Source organism: Bombus affinis, chromosome 6 (genome assembly GCF_024516045.1).
Source record: "Bombus affinis isolate iyBomAffi1 chromosome 6, iyBomAffi1.2, whole genome shotgun sequence".
NCBI classification, from domain to species: domain Eukaryota; kingdom Metazoa; phylum Arthropoda; class Insecta; order Hymenoptera; family Apidae; genus Bombus; species Bombus affinis.
Window position 1 is genome coordinate 10,689,597 of NC_066349.1, and position 13,561 is coordinate 10,703,157.

Sequence of the window (13,561 nt, forward strand, 5' to 3'; positions counted from 1 at the left end):
ACAAATTCCTCGCTTCGTAACGTACGGATCTGCCCGACCAACTGATGATACACAGTTGCATTTATACACATTTCGTTTACTGCCTAATAAACCAACAAAACGTACTCTGTTGATAAAAAGTTGGTAAAAATAATTATTTAAATTTAAGTGGAGATTGTATACGAATTGATACGGTGTCAATGATCCTATAAGCACCGAGCATGCGTGAACGATTAAGAGATGCGTAATATACTATTTATAGGGCATACACTTTTTATATGTATCAGAGCAACGGGATTCTCCACTGCAATAAGTTTCACAGAAAAAAATATCTTAAAAGAGCTTCTAACATTTCAATAAGGTCCTGGAAAATTTTCATTTGCAACAGGCACTTGCAATATTTGAATATTCGACTTTTTAAACGTACCGCGCTTTCCTTTCGAAAGAGGAAGTAATTTCTAAGTTGATTGAAACTTTCGTTGCATGATATACGCATGACAGAGCTCTTAAATTTTGCAAAATGACTTGGACTTTAGTTTTCTTTATCCAATAATTGTACAGTTCCGTATGACAGACGTGTAGGTTAGATTATACAAAATATAGGAATTACACAGAATCAAACCGTTCGTTACAGTAATGGATCAAAGAAACTGCGTAGAAAGCAAATAACTAAATCTGTGGTCTACGAAAGGCATAGTTAACCTCCATCGATATATTCGCGTGATTAATTGGCAGTTATACATTCTTCTTACAAAGTGAGTCACATTCGCGTTTCCCAACCTAATAATCAACATTTAGTAGGAAGATGAATATCTATTTCAATGATTTCCGCGAATGACCGTCTGAGTCACACGTAAACGGAAATAATTCCGAAAATAAATTGTTCAATTAGCCGACAGATGGCACCTCCAATACCTTTACAAGCCAACAAGATGGCGGTCATGTACATTAAACAAGTTGAAAAAATATATAATTCGCGCTGACACTTGTTAAATAATTTTATCTCGTTATGAAATGCTAATTAATGGAAAATCTTATTATGATGTGATTGATTGATTGTAGTGCCTCAAAAAATTGAATACTGATTTTGAAAATTCGTCATCCTAACAAATAGGCTCTTTGACAAGTGTCAATAATGTCTAGTACGGTTACGTGAATTAGATGCGGAACTGTCATCAAAAGGTTATTTAATTAAGCCGGGACGGAAAATAAAGAAGACTGATGCTACACGAAGAGACGATTTTACGCTCGAAATGCACATAAGCTAACTTTCTCCGCAGGGAAAAAACCACCATGGATACACGTTACCTAACCTGTAAAGTCTGCTATGGAGTCGCTGACTCGTGCGCGTCGTCCTCTCCCTTCTCCCACTAGTAAGTTTACTTGCACGTATACATATATATATACATACATACATACATAATGCCCCCCGTTTTCTCGTACATTGTATCTTCTCTCTCTGCTCCTTCGTCATTTTTATACGGTACAGTTATTTGAAACAACATAACTGTCAATACGATCGACATTATTTATGCGAGCAAGCAAATTCAAGTGGAAAAAGGAAGTTCATTGATCATGTGCGGATTATTAAATTAAATTAATATTGAATCTGTTAAAATATAATATGAATCCGATTTAGACGAAAATTAAAACCGTTGAATTTTTATATCTGAATCTCACTTTCAATATAGCAATAAAAAAGAATTTATGTTTCAAGAAGATTTAATATAAAATTGAAACGGGAGATCATGCATACCAATAAGACTTTCTTCATACTTTGTCTAAAATGAAGATATTTAGAAAAATTTAATTAGATTAAAAATCAGAAATGGCCGGAGAAACGTAAAAGGATTAACGAAATAAAAGGAAAAATGTAAATTTCTACAATTAGGCAGCTGCAAATTTGTATGCAAGTTCATATTTCTGGGAATGTAATTAAAAGAATAGAAGTTCGGTAGAAAATTGTTTTACCTACCAAATATTATAAAGAGCATTATATATTGGATGTTTTGTATACTTTTTCATATTATGTGCAGCCTGCGAAATTTCTATGAATGTATTCCTATAAGTGCATAAAAATCCGCAATCTATCTATAATTCTAACCTATATCGTTTGGATTTTAATTATCATGGATTTCGACCGGGATAAGTCTAGATCGATTATAATGATCCCCAATTTCACTGGATACCATCCAATCCTTACGAGAATCATTTTAAAAACTGCGTCACTTCGATGCCGTTACATCTAATCTTACATCACAGTAACGTAGTGTTTGGCAATTAAACGAAGCTTTGACCTCGGTCGGAATTAGATCCATTTAAACGCGTCATTCTAAAAAGTTTCTATAAGTGTTGAAATACTTTCGTGAGCTACTGTATGAAGCGTGAATAAGGAAAGGGGCATCGAGGAGCTCCATATTGAACCGTTCAAAGTAGAAAGCGGTCGGTGCACGGGAACGGCCGGGTCAGACACCATTGCTGTCCGCGACTGTTCCCTGCAGGGGCCTTGAAAGGAATGCGCAACTAAAAAGAAATCACCGAGGCACTTTTGCATGCTTATAAATAAATGCGGACGCTGAACCTAAGTATGTACACTACCGTACTTAAGTATTTGAATACTTACAAATCATTGCAAAAGTATAAAATATATTTTAAATAAAACTATTTAATCTAATTTTTGCCCCTGATCTTATCTCAAGCATATCACCATATACAACGTTTGTAGATATGTATCGATAAACACAATAGTTGATATTAATTAATATAAATATATAGATAATAATTGAATGTGGATCAAAATTACTTTTATGGGAACATCTAAATTAAGTACTTTAAGTACATATATCTACTGAATGTCGAAACCCAAGGATGATTGGAATGTGTTTCCAACCATATTCTAAAAGTTTATGTAAATTTGTTGTAGTGTCAGCTATTTAATCAAGATAAATATGAAATTTGATTGATGCAGATATATACTTTCTTTCGGCTTCAATTTAGCAGGACATTTGATCCCAGTTGTAAGAATGTAATAGTAGAAAAACATTCTTCTATCATAACGTAGAAAATATAACAACAAACATCAATGTTTTAATTGGATTGTATCAAGTATCCAAATACGCATACGCATGTCAATTGAATAAGTACACTAATATTTTCTACATTGCTATCTTTTGTTTGTTTTAGTAGTACAAGTAAATTTTCCTTGTTTCCTGCTCTTTCACTTGAAATTCTGATAATATATCAAAAACCTAATACCTGATCTTATATCGCACTTTATTATAACGAATAATTATTATACTTATCTATACTAATATTAAATATCATAATAATTATTATATTAATAATTCTGATTTATACTCTTGTGCTCGCTAATCAGAGATATATCAGTGATACTTTCTGTCATTTCACCCGTGATACTTATCACTCGCTCCGGCTCGTTTGCGCGTATTGTTCAGATTATCACCGCTCACTTTATTTTTTTCACAATGGATCACCGCAGTTCGCGTCTCTGTTCTCTCCGTCGAGACAAAAAATTACGAAATATCGTCCTCGGTACTTTTCCACTTCCTTCGAGATAACGTGATGCAATGTTTGATGAATTGCAGAGATAATAATTAGTCAATAACCGTCTTTAATGAATACTCTAAAAATTTTGGTCACTCTGTTTTATCGACAGAGAATATGTTTTATCGGGCCCATTTTTCGCGTTTATGGAGAGCGCGTGATGCATTCATTAAACGTTGATAAATACATTTATAATCGAAATAGAACTTCATTACAGACTACGCTTTGCTCTTAACATTTTGACGCACAAAGTTTCACTTTATTGCTATATAACTGGAAATATTACATTCGTTACGAATATCTATAACAAGATTTACAAGGAAGTATGTATGTGACTAGTAATTCGACGTAACAGAATCAGATTCAATAGATTTTGTTGAATCACCATATCGTTACATTTAACTCGTTTAGTAATAACAAACGGTTGACTAAAACGACTGTAGAATGATAAAAAAGAAAGCGATACACCATTTAACAATGTTATAAGTCGACGATGTTGAAACTCACTTTCGAGCTATGCAAAACTGTAACGTCGGCCATGCACTCACTACACTTTCCACATTCCTTCGAATGACACGGCCAAAGAAAATGGAAAGAAATCCAATAGATTAACGACGTGATTGGTAACAATATGTTCTTAAAACATTTAGTAAGTTTAAACAACAAGTTACGATTATCACTAAGAAAATTTGTTTTATGTAAAAATCTACGTGATGTAAAATTGCGAAATTGATCGAACAAAATCCGCGGTTCACATCAGACTTGGTCGGTGTCCGGGACTGAACTGTGCGTCACGCGTAATCGCGGCATACGTACGACGACAGACCGACGACAACAAAAGTGTTTATCGGGCGTCGCGTGACGTCACGATTGGCCGTGTGTACTACGCGCGACTCGCGCATGCGCGCACCAACGAACACCAGCTTACAGATATCTATATACAACGCGTCGTTTGTTCTTGAAGTCGAAGCGTGCACATTTAGCGACGAGAAAGATTCTATCACTTTCTCTTTTTGCGCAAAGGAATCGTATGGAATACATATTTACAAAAGAAAAACAAATCGATGATTCCACGAACAAATTCGTTTAACATTTACTTTTTCTTATGCTCTAATATCCGTGTATTTAAAACTCTGTCCTCACTGAAGCAACAACGAGGATCATTTTGACGCCTCTCGTTGCTGCATATCCAACAAAGAGCAAGTTATAGAAATATTTTGTCCATATTGGAACAACATAATCTGAGGAATAGTTTGGTTTTATTTCGGCTTCAAGGCTATTTGTTGCCAGCAGTAAGAATGCATTGAAGGAATATTTGCTGCTATTGTTACGTGTTTTCTATTTTCTGTTGATCTTTACTGCTCCAGACGGAAACCGACGGCAAACAGCCATATTTGTTACTGGCAACAGAAATATCCAGAAACTTGAAAAACATTCGGAAACAAGCGGCGACTATTTCGAGAAACATGGGATAGTAACAAAAAAGTTTTATCGTTGTTGTTTCAGTGAAGACAGGGCTTAAGGTTATGAAATTACGGACGTTGAATTTCAGGCGTTTAAACGGTCATTCGTTCGATGTAATTTTGCATATTTACCGGCAGAGGGTTATTAGCAACGTTGTTCCGGAATACTAGTCGTTTTGTTTTTGTTCGAACACATCGGCAAGCACTTAACTGGAGATACCCTGTACGATAGTGAACAGGTAGCGGTGCGAGTGCATACATAAACACGTATGCGCGCGAATCACGAGTAAAAGATTCCTGGCGGAGCTCGTTAATTGCGCCAACGCAAGTACTTTTACTCGGCTCGAATAATGAAACAAGCGAGTTTCTTTTTTCGAGGCATCCACACCGTCGTGCACGTCACCCGTCAGCGCCCCTTTGAATTTCATTCGAATTAATGCGTTTCTTTTAAATCGGACCTTGTGCTTTATCTCACCGCGTGCGCGTATCTTTGATAATTCCACGGGAAAAGAAAGATAACCACCGCTCGGTAGTCATAGATTTTACATTCGACATTCTCATGACCTAATAATGTATCATAAAAATATTAAATGGTGAAATTTAATATGACTGTCACAGTGATCATCGGTGGTCTACGTTTTACTGAATTTTCTTAGAATGAGCAAAATAAAATAAATTATATGGGCTACAAAATGTGTTAAGTAACATTGTCAGAAAAAAGTGCACAATTGCAACAGAATATTTTATATTTTATGATATTTTGAAAAAATTAAATTGATAAAATTAAAAATATATCAAATTTGCATGATAGACAATGTGCTAATTATTCGAATAGGTTGAAATATTATCCGATTGGATCTAAACAGTGTTTGAGGAAAATAAAGATTATTTTAGTTTTGTGTAAACGTAGTTAGCGATTCCGAGAGAAGTTGAACATCAAGGAAGTGGATGTCACGATACTCTTTGTGAAGAAAGATATGTTCTCGAGATAACGTTGCTCGAGAAACAAAGATTCTTTAAGATTCAAGCTGATAGAGCCACGACTCGTGGAAGGCTCGTTTCCATGAAGGACGCGGTACCGTTTCCTCAAGCCCGTTAGACCTTTTTCAACCATTTCTCTGCACTCTTTTCCTGTAGTTACTGTTTTTCCTTTTTTCTTTTTTTTTTAAGCAAAAAACATCTTTTATACGACAAAATCATGCAAAACGTAATTTTTACATGATTAACAAATTCGTGTAAAAATATCATCGTTAAGGTTATGTATCCTAAGGATCAATTTTTCGTAATTCATCAAATTTCTTCGAAAGTTCTACGGTTTTAAATTATACAAAAAGCTGGCGTTGAAATTGCACCAGCCAATCGTTAAATAGGCCGTGACCATTCGAACGACTTTCTCTCGTAGCCACAATGAGCGAAGACATCGGAGAAAGAAAAACTGCTCGTATTTAGAATAGTCCCTGTTAGTAACCGTAAACGAAAGTGTTGCGACCTATCGTAATAATGTCCCGACTAGAGCGACATCACCGAGAAGCCTAACACAAAATCGAGATTTCTGAACAAAAGTAATGTCACTTAAGATAACCTCAAAATGGTTCATTTACTCGTTTAGGATTCTATGCTACTCGACCATGATCGAGTAGATTCGATCGTTTCGAATTTATTCGAACAGATATTTACAATTGAACCGGAGACGTTTTAATATATCGATAGCGCAACGACGATTTTCATATTTATGGGGAGTTCATAAAGGTAAACGGAAGTAGAGAACGTGATTTCATATTTAATGCGATTGGATCAACTGGTTATAAAGGATTATTTCAAGTAGACTAGTATAAATTCATGTAATTCCTATAAATCGTAAAAGAAAGTCTAACAGCGACCAATTAGGTTGCTAGTTTGCTAGAGGAGGACCCACTTTCTCGTGAACTAGATATACATACCAAGGACTCGGCGATGACACGAATTCAAAAAATGCGCATATTGATGCTTTTCGACGATTACGAAACTAAATTAAAGTAACGGATGCAGAAAATAAAATATGGAGAGCTTGAAACGTATTATTACGATTATTACATATTGTAGAATATATGAGATAGAGCAAGCTAGTCTTACGTAAAATCAAATCGACCCAGTGACGTGTTTGTTAAGTTTAAGAGCCATGAGCGGCGATTAAACGACCTTGGTTTCTTCCAAGTCTTCGTTGTGTATCGTTCCACGAATGTCGCTTGAAACAAATATTTCTATATTTCTCTTCTCTTTTTTTTTTGGTGGTAGAGAAATATGCACACACTTTTGTTAATCGTTCGCACGAGTGAAATAAAGCGATATAAAAATCTCGATAATTCACTTGCAAGTAAATTGTTTCCATATTTTCGCTGTTTTTCTGTTTTTCATGTATTTTTTTCACGCACAGTTTCGTCGGAACAGCCACAACAAAAACCGCATTCACTTTCGATATTACAAGAACACGTTCCGCCATATTATCCCAATAGTATTTAAAAAATAAAACGAGAAAAAAGAGCACGACGCAACAGGTTGAAAAATTCAACGGATGGAAAAAAGCTCCGACGTGAAATTTTGGCGAATTTTCTATCCGACGTGCACGAACACGCAAGCATCTGGAAACGATTCGGTAACACGGAAGCGAGGAATGCACGAAAAGAATGTCACCCTTCACTTTCTCCGAATCACTGATTTCACACAACACACCCTAGATTCGGCGAATACGAGAGCGAGGACAAATCGACAGGCAAAATACGCTGTCTGGAGCTCCCTCTAATCGATCACCTCCCTTTCGTTATTACTTCAACAAGTCATACATAGATATCGCATTATCAATGACAGACCGATCGCTATGGAGGTTTGCGTCACTGTTTTAAATTTAACTCTTTGCAATCGGGATATTTTTTTGGTGGTATTATCAATTAGTTAAAGCAATAAATATTTACAATTTAAAGACAAATTTTAAATGCCAGCATTGTAGTGACATTTGATCGCAAAAAGGCTGATTTTTATATCGTCGTTATCTACTTTTGTTAAAATGACGGCAGAATTATCGCCGTTTACATATTTTTATGTCATGTATGAATAAAACTTAGCGTAATAGAAAATACTTCATTTATATCGAAGGGAAAAATAATTGCACAACAGTTTTCTGAAACTATTATGTAATGTACAAAAGAGTATTATGATGGCTATTACACGCGCTTATTGCGACATCACGCGGAATGTCGTTTCTGCGAGCAATTCGTCCCTATACTAATCTTGACCCTATCTACTTGTCTATGTATACTGTGTACACTACATATATATTGATGCTACGCAGATACGCTAACCCTTTAACCTAACATCTTTAGGTCCAAACTATCAAACCGATCCTCCGAACGGTCTTCGCATTTCTTGCCCGTCGAAGCCGGCTTGTGCCGTAACTTTGCGAATCTCGCTTGGAACGCGGTGAAGCACGTCGAGTTGTACGCGGCGCAATATTCAGGCGGCCTCGAATTTCACGTAGTAGGGAACATTAACGACCGTAAGCTTACTTTGTTGCCCGCAGCCTGCCGCGCGCCATAAAGCCACATCAATACACGGCAATCACGCTAAGAGCAGATGTTATCCCCACCACCGCCACCCTACCACTTTTCTAGACTCGAGCCAGAGATCGGTCGGTAGAGTGGTGGGGACGGATCGGCTCGTGTCGCCGATACTCGGCTATCACACAAGCCTCCTTGTGTATCCACTACGATTCAGGATCGTGTCAGTAAACGCGTGCTTCCTATACGATTGTTGTTTATTTTATCCTTCTTTATCGATAACGATCAATTTTATCGATAGTGTCATTTTATATAGCGAAAATGATACACTTAAATAAAGAGTGGATTCTATTATCTGTTCTAATATTACCATCGTATTGATCAAGATCGATATGTAATTCCAATTGAAGAAGATAACTATTAAATAATTAAATCAAATCGACTAATATTAAATACATTCGTATTCGACGTATAACAATAGTTGTATTTGTCAAATCTTGCTGAAAATCTCATCTTAGTATAAAATATTGTTCACCTTACTCATGTCAGAAAAGTGCAAATCCAAAAATAGGCACGACTGAATGTATCACAATCAATCAATTTACGTTAGCATAAATATAACCACAAATAGGTTTAACTACCCTTTCACGTCACGATTATCAATAAGTATAGCAGAACGATTTAATGAGTCTCTCATGGGAGGTGCACCAACGAGAGCTACGGCCCTGACACGTGCCTCGTGCCACATACGACATATGCACATATACACCGACTGTGTGTTAGTTTCTGACAGCCTCTCGTTGGTGGGAGAGATGTGATATCGGTAGTGGGGAGAGAATCGAGTGTGTATTGATAGAGGGTGAGGACAGCCGTAGCTTCGGTGTAGGTAGACGCGTGACGTCACGCGTTCCACCAGCTGGTTAGGAGACGCGCCACTCTCCTTGTTGCCATGCCCGTGTTTTTGCTGTGATAACACGAGAAGAGGGGAAGGGGCCCGTGTGTACTTGCGGGACCTATGAACTTTTGAAACACGAAACGGCGTCATCCGAAGGTGCAAGTGTATACTTAAACTTTGCGTTTATCCAAGAATTTTTACTCATTATTTTAAATTACCGATGGATTATTAACTGAAGAGTCTTTATAATTAAGAATTATCGATAATAAAAATTGAAGAATATATCTGACATTCTTCTAAATTGATTTGTCAGACTTCAATTTGATCGATTATCGATTGGTAGCTTCTTGTAAACGAGACGTATCTATAATTAAGTGCACTCAAGCCGATTAAAGCGCTTCTGTTGCGTTTAATTAATACGTGACTCGCTGTTCGATCTTTATGTATCCCAGTAGATTATCATATTATTCGACACAACAATATTGAAGACCAGAATTTGTCTTAATTTTAACTATGGACAGGGAAAATGTTTGTCACTATTGAGATTACTCCGGGCATAATCATTCTCTATTTCTAGCTGAGCGTCCTCGCGGATGCGTCAGAGAAACCCATCTGGTTCGCTTATTCTCGATCACGATTATTCCAATCTCGAGAGTCGCACTTTTCGGGTATTATTCATCATCCTTGACAATTTTCTTCCCATCACTCCTTGTGATGGTATCATATAGTGTATCTTATGACGATATTCGAATTATTCGTTCATTAAATGCATACGTAAAATCATTATTAAAGATATAGACATTGAGATTTAACTCAACAAATAACGCTTGAAACTGTCGCACAACTAGCAGGCCCTTACGCGAGCCCCTCGTAACCTGAGGAAATAGAAAACATCTGGTAGATATCCGATTCCGACGCTCCTCGTTGCAGATGAGGGCCGTTTTCGATCAGTATAAATCGATTTAGTCGTCTCCATGAAAACAATGCTTCCTAATCTTTTGTTGATTCTTGACTTGACAAAATAAGTTGACGCGATTACCATGTAAAAATTTTAGGTTATGTGTTTCGAGCTAGTATATTTTTATGTTATGTGTATGATAGCAATTTCAATACAGGTAATATAAATATCACGAAATTGTAGTCGAAATTTTTATAATACTTATATTACATATATTAAATCCTAGAACATATAGAGATAAATATGTATGAAAATTATTTGCTCGTATGTAGGAATTTAGTAAATGTGTTAATAAATAAATTTACGTTCCCATTTCGAATTGTGAAATTTTGTGATACGTCAGTGTAAGATACAAATAAAATTCTTGATAAAACGATTTTCAGAAAAAGAATGACCTGTTTTAATGTAAAACGCTTGGAAGACACACACGACATTAATGACGTTAACGCGCGTAGGATTTCCCTGAAGGCGCGTATCGCGTATATAAGCGTGACGTAATGCAGACATTAATAATTATTGTGGCATAATGATTGTGACGCGCGTGACCGCCACCAACGGCAGTGGTATTTATGCCCACGCTGATGGAAAGTAACGCGTGCCTAAGGGAATTCATAAAATCGAGCAAAGCGACACAGCAGCCGATCTTTGAATGCCTACACTTTTGGATTCCTTTGAATTTCTACCATTGTGAGCGATGCTTAGCATTCTAAAGATGTCACATGGTTCGGTGATCCCCGAGACTCGGAATCATCAATAGCTCAAGTATGTTACTTGTTTCTTCGCTCGTATGCATCTGCGGCTTTAAGCCGAATATATACACCACAAATATAGCTTTGCAAACTATTGACATGTTTGAGATGTTATCGTATAAAAGAAAACCATACAACGCCCTCTAGTTATTATAATGAAGTATTTTTAAAGAAATTGTACAAAGAAATACTTGTAGTAAATTAGTCTTCTTCATAACCTAACCTAAATTAAATTCTAATTCATCGTTTTAATCGAGCTCCTGACGATGCATATATGTCGAAAATCTTAGTAGTGTAAGTATAAGAATATCTATTATTCCTGGTTTACAACTCCTTAAAAGGTATTACCCTTTTAGTTGATGAACAATCAAGATGTTATCTCATTGTGTGCGCATCATGTTTTTCTCATACACAAAGGACATGTATTAAGCTTTTTGTAGTAATGAAATGTGGAAAATATCGGGCGACTGACTTATACAATGATTGTACAATATTCATAGTTTCAAAATAACGATCACCACGTCTTAGTAACTAGCATCTTTTTATTCTTGTCAAAAACTATCATACATTATAAAAAAGGGTGACAAATTGATAAAGAAGTTCAGGTAGTATATTATATGATTGGTTAATTGACAGAAATTACGCGCGACAATGATTGTGTGTGGACCAGCGGCTCGCGGAAGGTCAGTGACAGAAAAACGAGATCACAGTTTCTGGGGGCGAAGCCCAGTCATCGCCCTCCCGAAATTTCGATTGGCGTCGCGCCCGTAGCGCCACCTGGGCGCTAGTCCGCTACTCGTCTCGGCTCGAAACTCATTCCAGAAGTGAACGAACGGATGCGCGTACGCACGGTTCCTCTATTATACATTTCCATCGTAAAGGTGCGTTTAGGTACCGGCTATTAACCCCTTTTACAGGCCAATGCGATTACAAGCGGTTGGAATAAAAGGAAAAATCTCACATACGTTTTCGCTAATTCGTTAAAACACCGTTACCACGATATAAATAATTTCCTTTTTTTTCCGAGTAGTATAACATATAGCGGCTACCAAAAGCATTGACACGCCATAGTATATTTATTATATCATTCACATACTTATTAATTAGATTCAAATATATTAAACTTTATATCATTTAATAATATATTCTTTCATATGACTACGAAAAAATATTATGAAAACAAAATGTAGAATCTGATATGTAGCGACACTTCTTCTAGTCACTATACGATAGGGAGAACGATAATTACTTCAAGTTCATAAAAATCCACGTTACAAGCGGAGAGAAATCGAGAAGTAAACGTTAATTATACCTAAAGTTCACGGAAAGATTAAGTTGCCATTACACCCTTTAATAAGCTTTGTCACGCACCAAGCTGCGAAAGCCACAACCTGCGGCGATATCTGACCAGTGTACACTTGAAAATCAAACATTCTTGCTATGAATACTTTGTACAGGCCGCTATTAAAAAACGAATTAATGGTATTAATGGTAATACTTACCGAGAGAACAGTGAAAGATATTTAATTAATGATAATTATGTTGATTTTTCCAATATTATATCATGTTTTGTATTTCCCATATTTTTCACTTAATGTAAGACAATATTTAGATCAAACTTTCGATACGAAATAGATAAAGGTTAAGTCCTCAACTACCTGACTTGAATCCCCTAGATTTCTTTTTATGGCGTTACTTAAAGATTGTAATCGATTCATTGCTGATAAATTTACTATAAAAATCTAAACAAAACTTGACATAACAACTAGCATTTACATTAATTAGACACCTTTCTTTTTACTTCTCTCAATGAGTACTGTCAATTCACAAAGTCTGGCTCCATTTTTTTTTATAACACTTTGTACATTGACGATTATTCAATATGAAGTTCGTACTTTCTTCTTAAACATATACCTTTATCTTTTTTGTTTCCCAATTAAAATTAACCTATATATATATAATAAGTCTCCATATTTATAAGATACGTGTATTGTTGAACGAAGATGCGGTTCAATTTACACACAAGACCGATAAGTGAGGCGGCACGCGTTCAACGTCTTATTGAATCGAATTCAAGCTGCGCGGTGCGTGACTGTCGGCCACCGATTACGCGCACATGTCGGTCCGACCTAAACGCACCTTAATAACACATTCACCGCTCCGCTATTTTCGTCCACGGATTCACCATAGAATGAGATCAGTGCGCTAAATTTACTACGGATCCCTCTCTTTGCGCGCTGGAATGTTATCCTCCCTCTCCCCCCTCCAACGATCTCTCTCTCTTTCTCTCTGTGCTATGCTCGCTGGATGTTGCGCGGCTTTCATAGACTCGTTTTAAATCGCTGTAACCGTCCTCACTGCCGTGGAAACCAACCCATCAGGGCTGTATCCAGTATAGCATATGTATAGTATATGTAGTATAC

At 36.4% G+C, this 13,561-nt stretch overlaps 1 protein-coding gene across 4 annotated transcripts in view; it reads right to left on the bottom strand.

The window, feature by feature from the left end:
• The window catches only part of LOC126917706 (uncharacterized), a 90,951-nt gene that overhangs the window by 4,711 nt on the left and 72,679 nt on the right, over positions 1-13,561 (bottom strand). Inside the window, exon 1 of one of the 4 annotated variants that reach the window (XM_050724911.1) lies at positions 4,051-4,601. The exons of the other annotated variants lie outside the window; for them this stretch is intronic. The gene's annotated coding sequence lies outside the window, so the exon portion shown is untranslated. Of the gene's footprint in view, positions 1-4,050; positions 4,602-13,561 lie in introns of those variants that run through there. 4 annotated transcript variants of the gene reach the window in all.